This window comes from Ceratotherium simum, chromosome 8 (genome assembly GCF_057802395.1).
Source record: "Ceratotherium simum simum isolate JZ-2026a chromosome 8, ASM5780239v1, whole genome shotgun sequence".
In the NCBI taxonomy this organism is placed as follows: Eukaryota; Metazoa; Chordata; class Mammalia; order Perissodactyla; family Rhinocerotidae; genus Ceratotherium; species Ceratotherium simum.
The window spans coordinates 22,455,775-22,477,838 of NC_141907.1; the positions used below are offsets into that span (position 1 = coordinate 22,455,775).

The window sequence follows — 22,064 nt, forward strand, 5'->3', positions numbered from 1 at the left end:
ACTTTATCAGCAACAGTCAGGAGAGCACCTGGGGTAAAACAAGGGTTCAATAAAAAATGGTTGAATTATCATCACATTAAATCATAGAGTATTGAATAATTTATCATCATAGGTTAGTAAGGATGACACGATTTACTTCATCATCGTGAAGCAGCTAACCATCAAAACAATCAAAATACAACCACCAGCAGCCATCGATTATTTATGGTGGTAGATATTCAACTATGATATTTTGCCTTGTATAGACTGGGAAAGATTCTGAAGGGTTAACAATGGTTGAAATATGCTTTGATATTCTTTTAAAATGTAGTGTGTTTACCACACATTTGTGAAGTGTCCGATTCAAGGCCATTGCCTGAAAACCCAAAAGCACGTTAGGGCTTTTATAAAGATGTCTGAGTTTTGGTAAACATTTTTGTGCAGTCTCTAGAGACATTATTTAACTTAAGTTCCAAGTGACTTTTAGACCCAACAAACATCTGTTGCGAAGTGTATTTTAGTTTATTTGAAGTGGGAAGTAAATGAGTGATAAATTTTGTTTATTTTTCAGCTACGAGAGAGATGTAAGTTCCTGGTACCATGTTGTTAATTGGCTGGTAAAAATTTAGACTGGGTATTCAAAGAATTAATGTTTCAGCAAGCATTCCATATATCAAAATGTGACTATTTTTGAGAAGCTGAGTTTAAAATCCTCTAAGCACATAAATTATGGGTAAAAGCAATTATGAACTTCTGCTTTTGTCTCTGTAAAACAAAATGGTTTTTGTGAAGAATTTTGAAAGATAATTTGTAAACTTCATGAACTGAATTTTATTTACAAGTGTATGTTGTATTCTGTTGCATTGCACAGTGAGCCTACATTTTTAAATTATTTTTATTGCATTCCTCTTTCTCATTAAATTTGCTGCATAATATTTAAAAGCATGGTTTCAAATTGAGGCAGACTACTCCTGTAATCCCAGCTCTGCCACTTGCTGATTGCATGACCTTGGGCAAGTTACCTAACCTTTCCAATTCTCAGTTTTCTTATTGGCATATACTATAATAGCCCACATACTTCAAAGTTACCCTGAGAAATAAATCATACAATATTTGTAAAGCTCTTAGATGATTTTGCCTGACACATATTATGTATTCAATACATTTTAATTATTTTTTTTGTTGTAGAGGTTTTATTTGTGTGTGTGTGTGAGCTACTCAAGAGCTTAGACTAGTCTTTTGGGTAATCCCAGTTCTAGCACCAGTAGATGCTAAATAAATGTCTATATTTGTTTCAAATTCACAAATTTGATAATTTACTCCTCATGAAACTGACACATTATTTTGGATAATATTTTATAAGTTATTATTTTATTTATAAAATATTGCATGGTCTTTTTCATGTCTACTAAGAGAATAGCCTGTTTATGTCTGTAAGTAAATGCCACAAGAAAGATTTGAGCTAATTTTTGTGTGTGTGTGTGTGAGGAAGATTAGCCCTGAGCTAATGTCTGTTGCCAATCCTCCTCTTTTTGCTGAGGAAGATTGGCCCTGGGCTAACATCCGTGCCCATCTCCCTCTACTTTATATGTGGGATGCCTGCCACAGCATGGCTTGATAAGTTGTGCATAGGTCCGCACCTGAGATCCGAACCTGGGAAGCCTGGGCTGCCCAAGCGGAGCACATGAATTCAACCACTACACCACTGGGCCGGCCCAATCCTAATTTTTTAATAAACAAATTTTTACTTTATTTAAAATAATAAAACTTTTTTGGAAACCTTCACCACAATCTATGCCACAAACAAATCCATCACTTCCAAAATTTTCCTCCTGCCCTCTTCATTATTATTATTACTACTTTTTGTGATGAGAACACTTAACATAAGATCTGCTCTTTTTGAGGCTAAGTGAACAGTTTGCTTTTATCTGAAAGTAAGTTATATGGTTTTGTATAAATCTGCTGTAGCAGACTGGGTTTTCCAGGAGGAAGATTATGAGACAGAAATTTACATGCAGAAATGTTATTCAGCATTACTCTTGAGATCAACAACGGTGAGGAAGGAGTGAATAAAGCAAGACTGGGCAGAAAGAGATGTTGGGCTGTGATGAGCAACAATAAAGGTATAAGCCAACCCATGGGTCTTACATTCCTGCATTGACTAGTCTTTGAATGAAGGCTGCCCCAAGAAGGGGGCATGACCTTGGATGAGGTGATGCGCTTCGGGTGAGAGCAATCACTGGGAAGATGAAAACTTCAAGGTGGTGAGGCAGGTGATAGGAACCTGGATTCCATGTTGATGTGCCATGTCTGCACCTCTTTTGTTGTGGTTTTAAGTGGCTTTAAAGTTATTTAGGATCCTGTGTCAGTCAGGGTCAACCATTCCACTAGTCTTTGAATACTGGTGCTAGATTAAGCGTTTCTGGGAGGAAAGACAAAACCATACCCAGAATATGTATCAGTGCCAATCAAAAAGAATTACTGATCCTTTCAGATCCATTAGAACGTGTCTAATGGAGTCAGTCTTCCACCAAGTGGCTATTTGGACTCCTGGAGGGATGGTGCCATATTGGGGAATTAGCCTGGGTCTTGGTTGCTGGCAGTTAGACGTTTAGCAGAGAGGGGACCCATGTTCTTGGACCCAAACATTCTTGGTAACCATGGCTACCCAGTTCATGAGCCCATTGTTGCTCGCACTGAGGTGGCTGATGGACAAAATCTGAAAGATGCCAACCGACCTACTTAATCTATTTAGTTACTTAGTGCTTCTTCTATGGTGGATGCTTTCTGATGGATGTTGACATGTGATGCAAAGATAGTCACAGCTCATGTCTATTTTCAATATGCCTTTTCCATAGACTTCATTAATCTCCCATTTGAATCCTTCCAAGCCCCTTACTCCTCGGCCAAGCCATTCACCAATGTTCATAAGTCTATATCCAATCTGAAAAGTGGCCATTTCTCTTTCTATGCAAAGTGGATGGCCAGGTTAGCCATCCAAATATCTATCCATTGAGAGAATTTTCCCTCACTGTTGTTTTTCAGGGCCACCTCTGAGTGGGGCTAGAGGTTCAGCTAAGTCCATTTAAAGGTGATATTCACAGATATATCACAGATATACATATATGTATCACAGATATATCACAGATAACATAGTGGTGGACGACGTGGAGGTCCTGGCCACCTGCTCATGCCCTTCTACCTTACTCATGTGTAATCCTGAATGTACCACTTCCGTACTACAGTGGATTGCTGCTAGGTGCACTTGACTTTAAGAAGTAGCGGCCCTGGAGAAAGTCAAGTGTGATGGTCAGTTTATGTGTCACCTTGGCTAGGCTGTAGTCTCCAGTTATTCAATCAAACACTAAGCTAGGTGTTATTCTTAAAGTATTTTGTAGATGTAATTAACATCTATGACCAGTTGACTTTAAGTAAAGGGTATTACCCTAGATAATCTGGGTATACTGGATCCAATCAATTCAAAGGCTTTAAGAACAGAACTGAGGCTTCCCTGAGAAGGAAGAAGAAACTCCCCCTGTGGACTGAAGCCTCAACTCCTGTCTGAGAATTTTGAGGCTACCCTTCCTGATGACCTGGCCTATGGATTTCTGACTTGCCTAGTCAGTCCCCAAAATTATATAAGGTAGTTTCTTGCAATAAATTTCTCCTCTCTCAATAGACAGATCGATAGACACATCTATATACAAATGTATGTACGTATGTATCAGAGAGACTGGTTCTGTTTCTCTGGTGGAACATTAACTGATATACCAGATCAAGATGGAAAGAAGATAGGAAGTTTTAACTTAATAGTAACTTAATTTCCTATAGTCAGGTACCCCATCTCTTCTGGGGCCTAGGATTGTGCCATACACTGTTTTTCAAAAGGGATATAATTCTCTGCTGTAGGTGACACAACCTTTATCCAGAATGTTAGGAATCTATGCTGTGATTCTCTCCTTAGGGCTTGCCACTAACTGCATACAACCTCTTTTCCCAGCACAGAAACCCCGGATACTACTCTCCTGGGTCATATGGTTATATGGTCATACTGGCAGGGCTTCATGCACCACAGTCTGAGAGCATGTTCCTTCTAGGTTCTACTCAAAGTTGGTAGCATTTTGTCACCTGATAAATGGCTCAGAGTAGTATTCCCAGAGATGGAATATGTTACTTCTAAAACCTAAAAGGCCTAGAAAGTATTATACTTCATTCTCAGTGGTAGGTCCAAAATGCAAAAGTTTGTCCTTTACATTGGAGAGGATGTCCTGGCATGCCCCAGAACTCAAGACCTGCCCCAAACCTCACTAATACAGTCAGCCTCCAAATATTTATATGGATTATCCCCCATCTTCTACAGTGTATTTGTCTTCCAAGGATTCCAACCTTTTTGCCACTTCTTGTTCACCTGGACACTTTAAGATGAAGTCATCTATCTGTGGGATTTCCACTCAGTCCAGTTCCCTTTGTACTGTTTGTTACAGATATAATAACATATCTATTATCTGTTCTAAGTGAACACTTAGAAATACTACTTACGATCTTAGTTCTTGAGAAGTATGGACTAGAATATATTTTCAAGATCACTAGTTGCATATCATGTACTTAAGGCTGTGTTAATATGCTCTAGCAAAGTTTCCTCACTCCACACAATTGCAATTGGGGTTGCTACGTGGTTGAGATGGCAATAATCAATGCCATGATCCAGATTCCATCAGGTATTTTTAGGAGCCAGAGACATGAATTAAATGGAGATTATCACAGGCATCACTACCCCTAGAAGATCACTAGCTTCTACCATTCTCTTCAGGATATGATAGTGTTTTCAATTTTTCTATCTTGGCTGGTAGAAGAATGCTTTTTAGAGGCTACCACTTGACCTTCCCCACTATAATAGTTCTTACTCCACAGGATAAGGAGTCAATGTGGGGCCTGCCAACTACCAAGTATATCCATTTGATTTTATATTTGGGGACTAGGAAACTATCTACCAGGTGGGTCATGGATGAAGTGGACCCACTGAGAGCCACACTTGGCCAGGATTCTGTTTATTACTCGGTCTTGGTCTTGGTTTCCATAACCCCCCACTCTCACAAAATGGACTGATGATGCTTTGGGTCCTTGGTTATCAACACCAATTTGGACCTTGGGTATGACAGTTATCAATATCTTTGGACATTCTGCATTCCTTCCTGTACAGTTCCTGAAGTCAATGGCTGTAGGTTCCCTTGAAGAAGGAGTTGGGGAATAATGGCCATGTATCCTTGCTACAATGTTGCAAGATCCTTCCTTCTGGAAACTCGACAGCTTCAGTATGTGGGTTCTGGGTCTGAAAATAGGCTCGAATTTAGAAACCAGGCAAAGTGTGGCAACTTTTTATTGGGGTGGCTACTCTCACCTTCTTGATCATCAACTCTTAATTTTTTCTGTTAGCATAGATTGAGAAATACTCTTAGTATTTCTATCTTGCTTACAGGGACAACACATTCTATTACCTAATTCCATAGTTCTCCATATTTTATATAGAAACCTTATTGGTACAGCAAATCTGTTGGGGATAAGAATTCAAACTTCTCAACCTTTTCTGAGATTTCCCTACTTTTATAATTAAATTTTATTTTTCTGTCCTCTGGCTTCATAAGATGGGAGTCTCTTTATATACTGCCAAGGAGAACCTCTTAGGATTTAATTGCTAATTGACCATCTTCAGTCTTTCATATTTTTTCTCCAAATCATCAATTTCCCTCAAAACAGTGATCCAATTTCATTGCCTTTATAAACATTATTTTGATGTGCTTCTTAAAAGTCTAATACATTAACTTCCATCAGTGCATTCCCTTCCAGCACACACCAATTCCTAACAGTAAAAGTTTTAACAAATTTCACTGCCACTGCATGCCAGGAGATGTCAGTGCTATGCCTGTTGCCAGTGAAGGGGGTCCTTGTGGGCAGCTGGCCGATGGGTGGTCCAGTCTGCTTCCTTGGACCATTTCTGGCGTGAACTATTGCAAATTGTGTTTTCCACCTTCTGAGACAGAGATTTGTGTGCAGGAAGCTTATCAGCTATTGCTCTTGGGATCAACATCTGTGACAAAATGGAGTTCAGGAATGGGTAGAGGGAGACCTTAGGCTATGCTGAAGTCATAGCCAAGACGAGCTCTGGAAATGGAAGGTCCTGCAGAGCTGTTTCTTCACTGCATGTAGAACGCCTCTGGAAAGGGGGTGTTACCTTTAGGAAGGTGGCTCTCTTTATCTTAGGACAATTGTTGGGAGACAGGAATCACCTGAGAGCTGTCAGCCATTAAATTCCCAGCAGTCAGGATGCGGGATATTTAGTCTCGAAGTGCCTGCACGTGTGTCTGTGCGTATCTGCGTGTGCGTGCATACGTGTGTATGTGTGTGTGTGTGTGTGTGGGCAAACTGGATGTTGTGAGTCCGCTGCATCTGCTTTTTATTCGGTAGAGTGTGTAATGATAAAGCCATTTGTTATCGCTCTGCTTTGTTTTCTTTTGTCCTTAAAATTAACCCTGCTAGTTACATTAGGACGAGATAGGTAATTGTAGAAAGAATTTTAGAGAAATAAAGAAGGGTAGTTTAATTTACCTGAGATTTTGCACAACTTTTCTAGGTAGTGGTGTCCGTTCTCACTTGAATGCATACCAGAGTATGGATTACAGCAAGAATAAGGAAGATGAGTTACTCTCTAGATTTCATATGATGTCTTTTAAAATACAACTTCATAAACTGTTTGATTTGAAACTTGGTGAATCTCTAGAAGATGATTAAAGTTCATATTTAAATGTAAGTACAGATACTCATTGAAAATCCATCTAGAAACACATTTTTTAGCTCTTGTATCTCAGTTCCTTTCCATTAGTATGCACTACTAAGCTCTGACTGAATGTAGAATAAGGTACTGGCGATAGGGTAGGGAGGGAGGTTTTAAAATCATGAATACGATCCATTACCTTTATTCCATAAGCAACATGTAATTTTAAGATGGCATATTTCAAAGGTATTTGCTGAAATAACAGGAGGGGCATTATACCCACCCCTTCTATAAAAGGATGGATAATTTTCTGATGCTTGGAGGTTGTGGACACAGGAAGCATATAGAGCATTATCCTTAGAAAGAGTGCAGATAACATAGGTGAAAGTGGCCCCAGAGCTTATTTGAACTAGTTTTATATTAAAAGAGGTAAGAGGAAGAATTTATTCCTTTTAATGCAATTGAGTTGCAAACTATCCAAATTGGATATGAAGATTCACTCCCATTCACTCATCATGGGAAATGACACTGACTGCTTCCCAACTGCCATATGTGAGACTTGAGTAGGTGAACACTTTCATCTCAAGTGCTGTCATATGTATTTGCCCCTGTGAGCATCTTTTAGGTCCTGCCATCAAATCAGCAAGTTGCTTTCAATGCCAATGGTGGTATTTTATAATGTTGCTTCCCCACAGTAAATTCCAGTTCTTCCCTGGCTTGGCTGTGACCACCTGTTCTCACACACCTGTTTCAATTTATAAACCATATGCTGTAGTCACAGCTGAGAACTGCTGTAGACATGATGTGATTTCTCATAAATATTTCATAAATTGAAAGTTTCCTCCACTTCAAAATAATTTGAAGGCACTGATTTTATTGAAAACCTTACAGAGACTGACATACACTCTTTATTACCATCATTATTTAGGCAAAGAAAGAAGATGTTTACACCCTTATGAAATAACCTACATCAGTACTAGAATAGCAATACCTAGTATTTACACTTTAAACAAACACAACTGAAGCCGATGGTAAAATAATTCAAGTGCAGTAATTGGTCTGAAATGTACATATGCTCAGGAAATCCTGGGAAACAGATGTTTTTACATTGCATTTCCTACATGGAATAAGAGACACACTTCACAAAGCAATTCAATATTCACCAAAAAATCAATGTATGCTAATTGACGTAATGTTTTCATTATTCTGAGAATTTAAATTGTCAATTTTTACAAATTATACTTTGCAAGTAACAGTAACCTAAAATCAAACTTGTGTAAATAATAAAGAAAATTGCCTGGCTGGTTAACTGGACAGATGAGAGGTAGATGTGTTGCATCTCAGGCTTGGATTGATTAGAGAATAAAAGCACTGTGGCCAGGTCTCTGCTTTTCTATCTCCACTTCTCAGCTTGTTTTTAAAGGATGGTCCTACCTTTATATTTAGAGAATGGATGCTATTATTTCCTCAGCCTTCATTCTTTCTTGTGTAAATCAAGTACGAAAGAGTTTCTTATGAAAGCACCAAAACAAATAAACAACAATACAAACCAAGACCACAACAAAGAAGCAACGGCCTTTCTCTCCAAAAGTCTCAATAAACATTTCCTCTTAGCTAAATGACCACTGATGAAAGAAATATTTTGAACTGAGGAATGAGGTATGCTAAGCCAATCGGGATCTAGCCCTAGGAATTAATCCTTCAGACCACATTCTTGATAATAGGGAAGGAATGAATGCCCCAATGGAGGATCAGAATACCTTTGTAGGGAGGAGGAGGATGGATGTGGAGGAAGTCAATTAGTATCTGCATCTATCCATATATGTATCTATAGAGATATACATACACACACAAAATTGGGGTCATACTGTATTATTCTATCTCGTTCTTTAGACTTAGCATTTTGTCATGAATGCATTCCCGTGTCCATAAATAGTCTACAAAAATATTAGACTTTCATATAAAGTGAAGACCAGGGGTTATTACTAAGTTGATCACTTTTGCATTGATGGATAAATAATATAGAATGTTTTAATTCCATTTGGCTAGAATGTTTCGAAGAGACGTGATGACAGGGCAGCCAAACATTTTGATGTGTAGGCATATTTCTTAATGAAAAGACTTGACCAGAATAAATGCAGTAGCAATATAGCACTCAAATTTTCCCTTCATTGTGGTATTTTTTAGCGTATAAATTTCCCTTTTGTGGCAGAAATACAGTTCATATTATTTTTTTTCTGATTTAGTTCTTTATTTTATTTACTTATTTCTCCACAAATTTTTTTATTCTTGACTCAATCCAGGCCTGAAAATAGAGAGATCTACCTCTTTTCTGCTCAGTTAGTAGCCAGGCAATTTTCTTTATTATTTAAGCAAGTTTGATTTTAAGTTACTGTTACTTACAAAGCATGATTGGTAAAATTTCACTGCATTTAAATTCTCAAAAATGAAAACTGTACTCTGAATAACGATTATCGCTCTGGCAGTGGTGTGCCAAACAGAGGGCCTTTATGCAAGTTTTGTGTCTTCTAGCAGGTAGATACACTCAGAATATTGGCTTTGGAAAGTTTCCTCCGAGATCATTTGGGGTGGGGACCCACATCTAGCTCCTGGTCCACCGTATCTGGCCTTGATAATTCCTTCACTCACTCACTCACATGTCGTCTATGGTTGCTTTCATACTACAAAAGCAGAGCTGACTAGTTGCCACAGAGGAATGTATGGCCTACAAATTCAAAAATATTTACTAACTGGCTCTTTCCAGAAAATATTTGCCAACACTGGAGCTAGATTATGAGTGACAAATAGATTTCCTATTACTTGAACTCTTGAGTAAATTGATGGTAATTTCCTGGAGGGTGATTTGGAGGACTGGGGAGGAGCACAACGAAGGACTAATGATGTCTGCTTTGGGTTTCTAAGGGGTCAGTGTTTGCACATTTGTTGGTATTGGCGATCACCCTAAGTACAAAAATAAAGGAGAAACATGATTGTATGAAAGGAATGCTGTTCTAAGAGATGGGGAATTTGTTTCTACCCATTACTAACTATGTGTCTTTGGGTAAATCATTTAACTTCTTAGCATTCCCCCTTTGTAAACTGAAAGAGCTAGACAATGCCTTACCTCATATGTCATGGAGTTAGTTGTTGCACAGTCAAATGTGAAAAAATATGTGAAAATACTTTTTCTGTTATTGAGCTAAGAGAGGGAAATACTAATAATTGCTTTATCATAATGCTTTGTTGTAAGTGACCATATAAATAACAAGTTGCCATACCAGCCCACTTTTGACTGTATGTTACTTAGTAGGATTTATAATATTTATCCTAGAATTATTATACTATATACATATAGTGTATATATATAGATAAGTAGTATATAATATATAATCTTTGTTCTAGAATTATTTACTATATATACATCTATATACATATTCAGAATCGTTGTACTATATAATACATATATATGCATATATATAATAATTAATCTAGAACAAAGAATATGTATGTGTATCTAATTCTAGAGTAAAGAGTATATATATGTGTGTATATATATACACCCACAGCATGTATATTTTAAAGCTTCTTGAATAACGACAAAAGAATGAATAGAACATGTGTGTTACCAATGAAGATGATTGACTAATACAACAAGTACAAATGAACCTCAAAATAAATGGTCAGAACGGATAGAATTTCTCCTCTTCCCTGAATGTATTTACATGTATGGAAGAGGGAGGGTTGATAACGAACATTTTTCAAGTACTTAATTCAGCCAAGGCAGTATGGTGGGCACTTGACACATGTTGGCAAATTCAACTTTCTTATTAATCTATACTTTAGGTACTATTATCATTCTCATTTGACATATTTAAGCCCAAGAGATCTGGCACTGAAGCCTGAGTTCTCCATGGGGAAATACTACCTCTTGAAGAGTGGATTATATCCAGGACACTTTAGAGTTGCTTTTCTGATAAAGAATGTTCAAATGGTACTAGACAGGAAACCTATCAATAATGTATAAAGTGGACATGTTAAAAGGAACCTCTGCAAAGGTTCTTCATATTTTCTTTGGGCCAAGAAATATGCATCTCCAGGAAGTATCATAGTTCCTCCCTGATAAGATACACTTGCATAACGGAAACAGCTATGAGAATTTCAGACCCTGGGCTTGAGGCAGACCCAAGTCCAAGAGTTTCAACTGGCACAGTGATGAATCTTGCTCCCACATCAAGAAAGAAAGCTTCTACTTACATTGAAGTGGTGAGTTGGAGATGATCACTGTGAGCCTAATGAGCTACTTTTTTTTTTTTTTTGGTGAGGAAGATTGACCCGGAGCTAACATTTATGCCTACCATCCTCTACTTTATATGTGGGATGCTGCCACAGCATGGCTTGACGAGTGGTGCGTAGGTCTGTGCCCGGGATTTGAACCTGTGAACCCTGGGCTGCTGAAGCAGAGCATGCAAACTTAACCACTATGCCACTGGGCCAGCCCCAATGAGCTACTCTTTACATGATATAAGGCATGAGGTGGTGAGGGGAGGAATTTGGAGGGCCCATCGTCAGCAGGATTGTGGGAAAATGTGGCAACAATTTTAGAAAACATAAAATATCATAACTGCAGTTTCAAATATTTCATTTCTTCTTTTCTATTTGTGACATTTCCATTCCACAGTTAGCCACTATGTTGTACCAAAATGTTTTGTTTATCCCAAGTTCCCCTTGCAGAAAGTTCATACTATTGTACTCCATCAAGGGCCTGCTCATTTGTCTTAAGCTCTCCTTACCTTGACTTTCTTTAATGACGATTTTTCACCAACTTTTAAAAGTATATATGCAGGGGGGCAGAGTCAAGATGGCGGCGTAAGCAGACTCTGAACTCACCTCCTCCCGTGGACACAGCCAATTTACAACTACTCGTGGAAAAATTACCCCTGAGACAGAACTGAAAACTGGATAAGAGGAACTCCTGCAACAACGGACAATCCTCACTGAGGTGGAAGAGGCAGAGACTCCCTTCTGGAGAGGAAAAAACACCGCCTTCACAAGCCGCCAGCGTCACGGCTGCCGGAGCAGCTCACAGGTACGCAGCCCTCCCTGGAGGCGCGGGGCCCTGAGCCGGGGGGCGGCCCCGCTGGGGGCATTTTGTGGACCCAGCACAATCGAGACCAGCGGCATAATATCTGACTGTGCCTGCTACTAAAGCATTGGGGAGCACCCCCAGAAAACCCGGTTCACAAAGAAACTAAAACTGGCTCTTAAAGGGCCCGTGCACAAACTCACCTGTTCCAGAAAGCATCCTAAAATCACCAGAAAGAAAGGTGCACAGTGCTTTGGTGACAAGAGACTCACCTAACAGGCCGTGAGTGCATCTCGGTGAGGGGTGAGACCGCTCCAGGGACTGGGACATTGGCGGCGGCCATTGTTGTGGCCTGGTGTGAGCATGCTGACACAGACTGCCATTGGAGTTCTCCCTGAGGCCTGCTAGCCCAGGGTCTGCTCCACCCACTAGAGCACCGATTTAATCCAGCTCGGCCAGGGCAGGCAGCCCACCCTAGAGACTGGCCCCACCCAACAACAAGCCCTCAGGCAACATGTGGGCCTGCATAGATTGGTGACTGGATTCTCTGCAGCCTGGCAACTGAGCCGACTTGAGTGGGGCAGGGTGTGCACAAGGAGCAGGTGGAGAGTGTGGGGCGGTGGCGGAGTGTGTGGGGCTCCCGCCGTGGAGAGACTGGGTCTGCTTCGGGAGGTCGGGGCGCTCACACGGGGCAGGACTGTGTTGACTGTGTGTGTGGACCTGTGGGTGGCAGGGCTTGTCAGCTGCAGGGCTTGTCAGCTGCAGAAGACTTGTGCTTCTCAAAGACCCACATAGGAGGTTTGCCCCACCTTCCAAAGCCTGAAACAATTGGGTGCTCCTGTGCCTGAGGCCAGCCCCACCCAGCTGCAATCCTCAGAGAGCTGACAAGAGACATAATAGGCTAGAGGCTTACTGCAATTGTAAGGCCCTGAGCCTAACAACCTGCCACACTGGGGGCCTACTCAGTTAAAAGAAATACTGCAACACAAATGTGGTATTAGAACTCACAGGCAACTGTGCTGGGGTGCCCCACACCTGATAAAGAGACTGAAGGGCCCACAACAACTACAAGCAGCTGAGCATTGCAACAGCTGGCCAGGAGCATAACTCTGCCTCCCTGGGCGCCTATAGGGAGAGCTAACAGGCCACAACAGAAGGACACATGTAGCCCACATAGGGGCCACCCCTGGAACATTGAGAACTGAGGGAAGCACACTGGAAGCCTCCTAAGGCATCACTAACATAAGGTCACCTACCCAAGAGCAGGAGACATAGCTGATCTACCTAATACATAGACACAAGCACAGGGAAAGAGGCAAAATGAGGAGGCAAAAGAATACATTCCAAGTAAGGGAACAGGACAAAACCCCAGAAAAGGAACTAAGTGAAACAGAAATGAGCAACCTACCCGACAGAGAGTTCAAACTAAGAGTGTTAAGGATGCTCACTGATCTGGGGAGAAGAATAGATGAACTCAGTGAGAATGTCAACAAAGAAATGGAAGATATAAAAAAGAACCAATCAGAAATGAAGAATACAATACTGGAAATGAAAAATTCACTAGAGGGACTCAAAAGCAGAGTAGAGGATACAGAAGAACGGATCTGTGAGCTGGAAGAAAGACTAGAAGAAATTACCCAAGGTGAACAGGTAAAAGAGAAAAGAATTAAAAAGAGTGAGGACAGTCTAAGGGACCTCTGGGACAACATCAAGCACACTAACATCCATGTTATAGGTGTCCCGGAAGGAGAAGAGCGAGACAAGGGGGCAGAGAATCTATTTCAAGAAATAATAGATGAAAACTTCCCTAACCTAAGGAAGGAAACAGACATCCAGGTACAGGAAGCACAGAGAGCCCCAAACAAGATAAACCCAAAGAGGCCCACACCAAGACACATCATAATCAAAATGTTCAGAATTAAAGATAAAGAGAGAATTCTAAAAGCCACAAGAGAATGTCAAGTTACATACAAAGGAAACCCCATAAGGCTATCAGCTGACTTCTCTGCAGAAACCTTACAGGCTAGAAGAGAATGGCACGATATATTTAAAGTGCTAAAAGGAAAAAACTTACAGCCAAGAATACTCTACCCAGCAAGGTTATCATTCAAAATGGAAGGAGAGATCAAAATTTTCCCAGATAAGCAAAAATTAAAGGAGTTTGTCACCAAGAAACCAGTGCTACAAGAAATGTTAAAGGGACTGATTTAAGGGGAAAAGAGAAGACCACAAATAGGAAAAATTATCTATTTCCATGATTAGAAGGTAATGGATACAAATGCACAAAAAAGAGGTTAGATATGATATTAAAAACATAAAAGGAGGGAGAAGGGGAGTTAAAGAGTACAGCTTTCAGACAGAGGTCAAACTAAAGTGACCATCAATTCTGTATAGAAGAAGTAAGGAACAGAGAAGGACTACTAAAACACTGAGAAAAAAAAAATAAAGTTAAAAAATGGCAGGAAGTACATACTTATCAATAGCGACTTTAAAAGTCAATGGTCTAAATGCTCCAATTAAAAGGCATAGGGTGGCTGACTGGATAAAAACAAGACCCATATATACGCTGCATGCAAGAGACACACTTCAGACCTAAAGACACTCACAAACTGAAAGTGAAGGGATGGAAAAAGATACTCCATGCAAATGGCAATGAAAAGAAAGCTGGGGTAGCAGTACTCATATCAGACAAAATAGACTTTAAAACAAAAACTGTAAAAAGAGACAAACAAGGGCATTACATAATGATCAAGGGAACAATCCAACAAGAGGATGTAACACTTGTAAATATCTACGCACCCAATGTAGGTGCACCTAAATATATAAAGCAATTATTAACAGACATAAAAACGGAAATAGACAGTAACACAATAATAGTAGGGGACTTTAACACTCCACTTACACCAACGGATAGATCATCCAAACAGAAGATCAATAAGGAAACATTGGCCTTAAACAACACACTAGAACAGATGGACCTAGTAGATATATACAGAGCATTCCATCCAAAAACCGAAGAATACACGTGCTTTTCAAATGCACATGGAACATTCTCCAGGATTGATCACATATTAGGCCACAAAACAAGTCTCCATAAATTTAAGAATATTGAAATAATACCAAGCATCTTTTCTGACCACAACGGTATGAAACTAGAAATCAACTATAGGAAGAAAATCAGAAAAGCCACAGATACATGGAGATTAAACAAAATGCTACTGAACAACAACTGGGTTAATGAAGAAATCAAAGAAGAAATCAAAAAATACCTGGAGACAAATGAAAATGAAAATACGACATGCCAGAATTTATGGGATACAGCAAAAGCGGTTCTAAGAGGGAAGTTTATAGCAATACAGGCCTATCTCAACAAACAAGAAAAATCTCAAATGAACAATCTAACAATGCACCTGAAGGAACTGGAAAAAGAAGAACAAACAAAGCCCAAAATCAGTAGAAGAAGGGAAATAATAAAAATCAGAGCAGAAATAAATGAAATAGAGACCAAATAAACAATAGAAAAAATTAATAAAACCAAGAGCTGGATCTTTGAAAAGATCAACAAAATTGACAAACATTTAGATAGACTCACCAAAAAAAAAAAAGAGAAGGCACAAATAAGTAAAATCAGAAATGAAAGAGGAGAGGTTACAACAGACACCTCAGAAATACAAAAGATTATAAGAGAATACTATGAAAAGCTATATGCCAACCAATTCGACAAGCTGGAAGAAATGGATAAATTCTCAGAATCATACAACCTTCCAAAACTGGATCAAGAAGAAGTAGAGAATTTGAATAGACCAATCACCAGTAAGGAGATCGAAACAGTAATCAAAAACCTCCCCAAAAATAAAAGTCCAGGACCAGACGGCTTCCCTGGTGAATTCTACCAAACATTCAAAGAAGACTTAATACCTATCCTTCTCAAACTCTTCCAATAAATTGAGGAGCGGGGGAAGCTCCCTAACTCATTCTACGAAGCTGACATTACCCTGATACCAAAACCAGACAAGGACAACACAAAAAAAGAAAATTACAGGCCAATATCACTGATGAACATCGATGCGAAAATCCTCAACAAAATACTAGCAAATCGCATACAACAATACGTTAAAAAGATTATACACCATGATCAAGTGGGATTTATTCCAGGTATGCAGGGATGGTTTAACATTCGCAAATCAATCAACGTAAAACACCACATTAATAAAATGAAGAACAAAAATCACATGATCATCTCAATAGATGCAGAGAAAGCATTTGACAAGATACAGCATCCATTTATGATAAAAACTCTGAATAAAATGGGTATAGAAGGAAAGTACCTCAACATAATAAAGACCATATATGAGAAACACACAGCTAATATCATCCTCAATGGTGAAAAACTGAAAGCTAGCCCTCTAAGAACAGGAACCAGACAAGGATGCCCACTCTCACCACTCCTATTTAACATAGTATTGGAAGTCCTAGCCAGAGCAATCAGGCAAGAGAAAGAAATAAAAGGGATCCAACTTGGAAAGGAAGAAGTGAAACTGTCACTATTTGCAGATGATATGATTTTATATATAGAAAACCCTAAAGAATCCACCAGAAAACTTTTAGAAGTAATAAACGAATATGGTAAAGTTGCAGGATACAAAATCAACATGCAAAAATCAGTTGCATTTCTATACCCTAACAACGAAGTAGCAGAAAGAGAAATTCAGAATACCATCCCATTTACAATTGCAACAAAAAGAATAAAATACCTAGGAATAAACTTAACCAAAGAGGTGAAAGATCTGTACACCGAAAACTATAAAACATTTCTGAAAGAAATTGAAGAAGACACAAAGAAATGGAAAGATATTCCGTGCTCTTGGATTGGAAGAATTAACATAGTTAAGATGTCCATACTTCCTAAAGCCATCTATAGATTCAATGCAATCCCTATCAAAGTTCCAACAACATTTTTCACAGAAATAGAACAAAGAATCCTAAAATTTATATGGAACAACAAAAGACCCTGAATAGCTAAAGGAATCCTGAGAAAAAAGAACAAAGCTGGAGGTATCACACTCCCTGATTTCAAAATATACTACAAAGCTATAGCAACCAAAACAGCATGGTACTGGCACAAAAACAGACACACAGATCAATGGAATAGAATTGAAAGCCCAGAAATAAACCCACACGTCTATGGACAGCTAATCTTTGACAAAAGAGCCAAGAACATACAATGGGGAAAAGAAAGTCTCTTCAACAAATGGTGTTGGGAAAACTGGATAGCCACATGCAAAAAAATGAATGTAGACCCTTACCTTACACCATACAGAGAAATTAACTCCAAATGGATTAAAGACTTGAATGTAAGACCTGAAACTATGAAACTTCTAGAAGAAAACATAGGCAGTGAGCTCTTCGACATCGGTCTTAGCAACATCTTTTCAAACACCACATCTGACTGGGCAAGAGAAACAATAGAAAAAATAAACAAATGGGACTACATCAAACTAAAAAGCTTCTGCACAACAAAGGAAACCATCAACAAAACGAAAAGACAACCTAACAATTGGGAGAAGATATTTGCAAACCATACATCTGATAAGGGCTTAATCTCCAAAATATATAAAGAACTCATGCATCTCAACAACAAAAACTACCAACCCAATTAAAAATGGGCAAAAGACCTGAACAGACATTTCTCCAAAGAAGATATACAGATGGCCAACAGACACATGAAAAGATGTTCAAAATCACTAACTATCACGGAAATGCAAATCAAAACTACAATGAGATATCACCTCACGCCCGTCAGAATGGCTATAATTAACAAGACAGGAAACAACATGTGTTGGAGAGGATGTGGAGAGAAGGGAACTCTCATACACTGCTGGTGGGAGTGCAAACTGGTGCAGCCACTATGGAAAACAGTATGGAGATTCCTCAAAAAATCAAGGATAGAACTACCATATGATCCAGCTATTCCACTGCTGGGTATTTATCCAAAGAACTTGAAAACACCAATTTGCAAAGGTACATGCACCCCTGTGTTCATTGCAGCGTTCTTCACAATAGCCAAGAGTTGGAAGCAACCTAAGTGCCCATCAAGGGACAAATGGATAAAGAAGCTGTGGTATATATACACAATGGAATACTACTCGGCCATAAGAAACGATGAAATCCAGGCATTTGTGACAACATGGATGGACATTGAGGGTATAATGCAAAGTGAAATAAGTCAGAGGGAGAAGGTCAAATACCGTATGATTTCCTTCATTAAGTAGTAGATAATAACAACAATAAACAAACACATAGGGACAGAGATTGGATTTGTGGTTACCAGAGGGGAAGGGGGGAGGGAGGAGGGTGAAAGGGATAATTTGGTACATGTGTGTGGTGATGGGTTGTAATTAGTATTTTGGTGGTGAACATGATGTTATCTATGCAGAAATAGAAGTACAATGATGTACACCTGAAATTTTTACAATGTTATAAACCAATGTTACTGCAATAAACAAAAAATTAAAAAAAAAAACAAAGTATATATGCACATTACAGAAAACTGAGAAACACAAGAAGCAAAGAGCACAAAGTCATCCGTGATTACAAGCAGTGTATATTGTGATCTGTCCTTCTAGTCTCTGCTGGTATCGCCATATTTGCAAGTAGTTCTTTTCTGTGAGTACAGAGACACAGTGAAGTATACATTTTTTATGAGACAGTGCAGTATATATCATTTTTTTCCCATAATATTTACAAATTCAGAGTCCCAAAGCCATGAGTAGTTTGATTATCAAGAATACACTACACTACATCAATCAGGAAAGAAATGTAATCCAACCTTTTGTGGGGGCAAAACTGTCTTAAAAGACAAAATGATAACCTCAGGATAGATGTTGGTTGAGTTACAATTAAAATACTATATTCTCTTAATGCTCAATTTAAAATGAGACACCGAGAAATAAAGTATAATAAGCATAATGCTTCTAGATGATTCTAAAATTTATATTATTAAAACACAAGCAAGAGATATGTCACCATTTAATTATTTTAAAATCTATTCGTATAGTATGACCAAAAGAAATTTACACATACACTAACGGGTATAATCAAAATGTAAACATGAACACAGCTGCATACATCCTTCCCTTGTCCTTCCTTCTGCCCCTCACTGCCATCACAATGAAAAAGTCTTGATGTATATTTCTCAGAGATGATTTAACAATTCCATATTCAAGCTGCTTCTTTTCTGTTATATATACAATAAATACTCACGAGTTGGTTAATTCACTAGTTCTACTTTTTGTTATTCGTTGTCACCTCAAAATACTTTAAAACCTTAGGTGTTGCAAAATAAAGATAGAAATTTGTCTACAATCAACTAAAGCACTTTATTAAAAAAATGAACACATAGAACTATGGTTATAATCTGAAGCTGTCTTCTAGAAATGGAGAGACTTTCAAAGAGCCGTTTTTTTCACCCTTTCTCTCCTCTTTGCCCCTCAAGCCTAGGATGGTAAATGATCTCTGTTATTACTATCCCTGTGGTACTGATTTATTTCTTGATCGCTGTCCTAAAACCTGCCTTAAAACTTTTAAATCTTTCTTTATTAAACTCTCCTCATATTACTCAATTGGAGTGTGCCATCTATTTACTAATGCAAACTTGACTGGTACCAGGTAAAGATTTCAGGTGATAGCAGATGTCATGAAGAAAAATAACACTCTCACTCCAATAGAGTCAACTTCCTAAGAGCAGATGCCATTTCTGTCTTGCTAATTAATGTGTCCCCATTACTTAGCACGATAGATGTAATATAGAAACACACAATAATTTTCTTTTTGAATAAAGGAATATTTGAATAAAAGAATGAGGCTTGAAAAGACGCTAAGAGGATCACTCAAGTCTTTCAATTCTTTGCCAGAATTTTTAAATAATGATTAGACATGGCATCCAAGTATATTCTGAAATTATTCTATCAATTGAAAAATTTTAATTTTTACCATTTGATACAAATATCATTGTACTAGGTTGAATCATGTCCCACCTCCCCCGACAAATTCATGTCTGCCAAGAACCTCACCTGGATCTTATTTGGAAATAGGATTCTTGCAGATGCAATTAAGTTAAGATGAGCTCACACAGGATTAGGGCAGGCTTTAATCCAGTGATCGGTGTACTTTGGACACAGAGACACGCGTGGGGGGAAGACAGTATGAAGAAACACAGAGAATGCCATGTCAAGATAGAGGCAGAGATTGGAAAGATGTGTCTATTAGACAAAGAACATAAAGGATTGCTGGTAACCACCAGAAGCCATGAGAGAGGCGTGGGACAGATTCTCCCTCTGAATCCCATAGAAGGAACCTACCCCGCAGACACAATTATTTCAGACTTCTGGCCTCTTAACTATGAGAGAATAAATTTCTGTTGTCTTAAGCCATCCCATTTGTAGTAATTTTTATTAGTCCTAGGAAACTAATACAATAGTTCAATTATTCCACAAATATTTATGAGCAGGCACTAGCCTAGGTTGTGATAATATAATGGTGTAAAAGATAAAGAAAGTACCTGTCTTCCTGCAGAACCATATTGTGTTGGAATTACAATAAACAAATGTACAAATAAGCATGGGATACCATGTCAGGGACTGATAACTATGAAGGAGTAAAGCAGGGTATGATAGAGAGTAACTAAGTGTACTATTTTATATAAAGTAATCCCAGATTTTTCTAAGGTAGTGATATTTGATGAGACACTTAATTGAAATGAAAAATCAAAATATGTAAAGATCTGGAATAGAAGTATTCTAGACCAAGAGGACACAAGTACAAAAGCCCTGAGATGTGAACAGGCTTGGTGTATTTGAAAACAACAAGAAGACTAGTGTGTCAATAGTATAATAAACAAAGTAGAGGAAATGATTTAGGAGAAATAGCATGGTAATGTCACAGAGGCCCTCTTAAGACATGGTAAGGAATTTGTATCTTATTCTAAGTATAATTGGAAGCCATTGTAGTTTGTTTGTATACATGGAGGAGAGTATAAATTATTTAATTCATGTTTAAAACATCACTCTGGCTTTTGTGTGTATAATAAGTATAAGACGTAAGTGTGGAAGTAGGGAGACCAGTCAGAAAGCTATTGCATTAATTTAGGTAGGATATCATGATGGCTTGGTCTAGAATGTTGGCATTGGAGTGAAAAGAATTCAAAGTCAAGACAAATTTTGATGGAAGAGAAAATAAGATTTGCTGCTCAATATGAAGGTCTGACATGAGATGTGAAAGAAAGACAAGGATCAGGGATGAATCCTAATATCTGACCAAAGCAGCTAGTAAATGATGGTGCAGTTTACTGTGCAAGAAGTAAAACAAGAGGTGTGAAACAAAAAAAGCCAAGGGTTTAGTTGCCAAATTGAGTTTGAAATGCCTATAGTAGATTCAATGGGAAAGTCAAGTAGATAGTTGGATATTGAAGTCTGGATCTTGGGAGTAGTTTTTCTATGAAGACAAGCAGAGGAATGGGACAGTAGTTGTGGGAGAAGCGGTATTTTAGGAAGTTAATCATTTTTATATTTTTAATTTAGGATATATTAGAGCACATTTGTCTGATGATGGAAATAGTCCAGAACATAGGAATAAATTTATGATATAGGAGGGATGGGAAAATTGCAGTGGCATTGTCACTAAGACAAGTGGGAAGGATCGAGTGCAAATGGAAAGGCTGGACTTACCTAGGAGCAGTGCTGTGATTGTGTTAATTGTCAAATGTTAATTGTTAAATATTTGACAATTAACATTTGTTAAGTAGAGCCCTGCAGTGTCAGATGGCGAGCCCTGATTGATTGGTTCAACAAGAGACCACAGGGAATTGAAATAGAGAAGTTTACACTCATAGGTCATGAAGGAAGTACTGGGCATGTCTTTCAGGGCTGCACGGGGATGTCAGGCAGGGTACAGACAGAGAGAGAGCAGCACGACCTGGGGCACATGCTTTTATTACCGTCCCTGGGTGGAGAGCTTCGGGATCCCTGGGCTAAGTCCAGATTGGGCAAAAAAGAGCAGGGATTTGGTAAACTCCATGGGGTCTTATCTAAGGGGTGCACAAGGGGAAGGCTCTGGGAGGCAGGGGAAACTGCTGATCACAAGGACTCCAGGGAAAGTCATACCAGGAGCTTACATTTGCTGGTGACTCTGTGGGCTGTCATCTAGAGCTCCAGCTTGAGGGAGGGGCTAGTCGGT

General features: G+C 38.7%; 1 long non-coding RNA gene across 5 annotated transcripts in view; it reads right to left on the reverse strand.

The window, feature by feature from the left end:
• The window catches only part of LOC147916411 (uncharacterized), a 94,379-nt gene that overhangs the window by 70,954 nt on the left and 1,361 nt on the right, over window positions 1-22,064 (reverse strand). For 2 of the 5 annotated variants that reach the window (XR_015552896.1, XR_015552898.1), the window contains exon 1: window positions 12,104-12,255. The exons of 2 other annotated variants lie outside the window; for them this stretch is intronic. This is a non-coding gene — a long non-coding RNA (uncharacterized LOC147916411). Of the gene's footprint in view, window positions 1-12,103; window positions 12,315-22,064 lie in introns of those variants that run through there. One more of the 5 variants, XR_015552895.1, reaches the window with a different exon arrangement.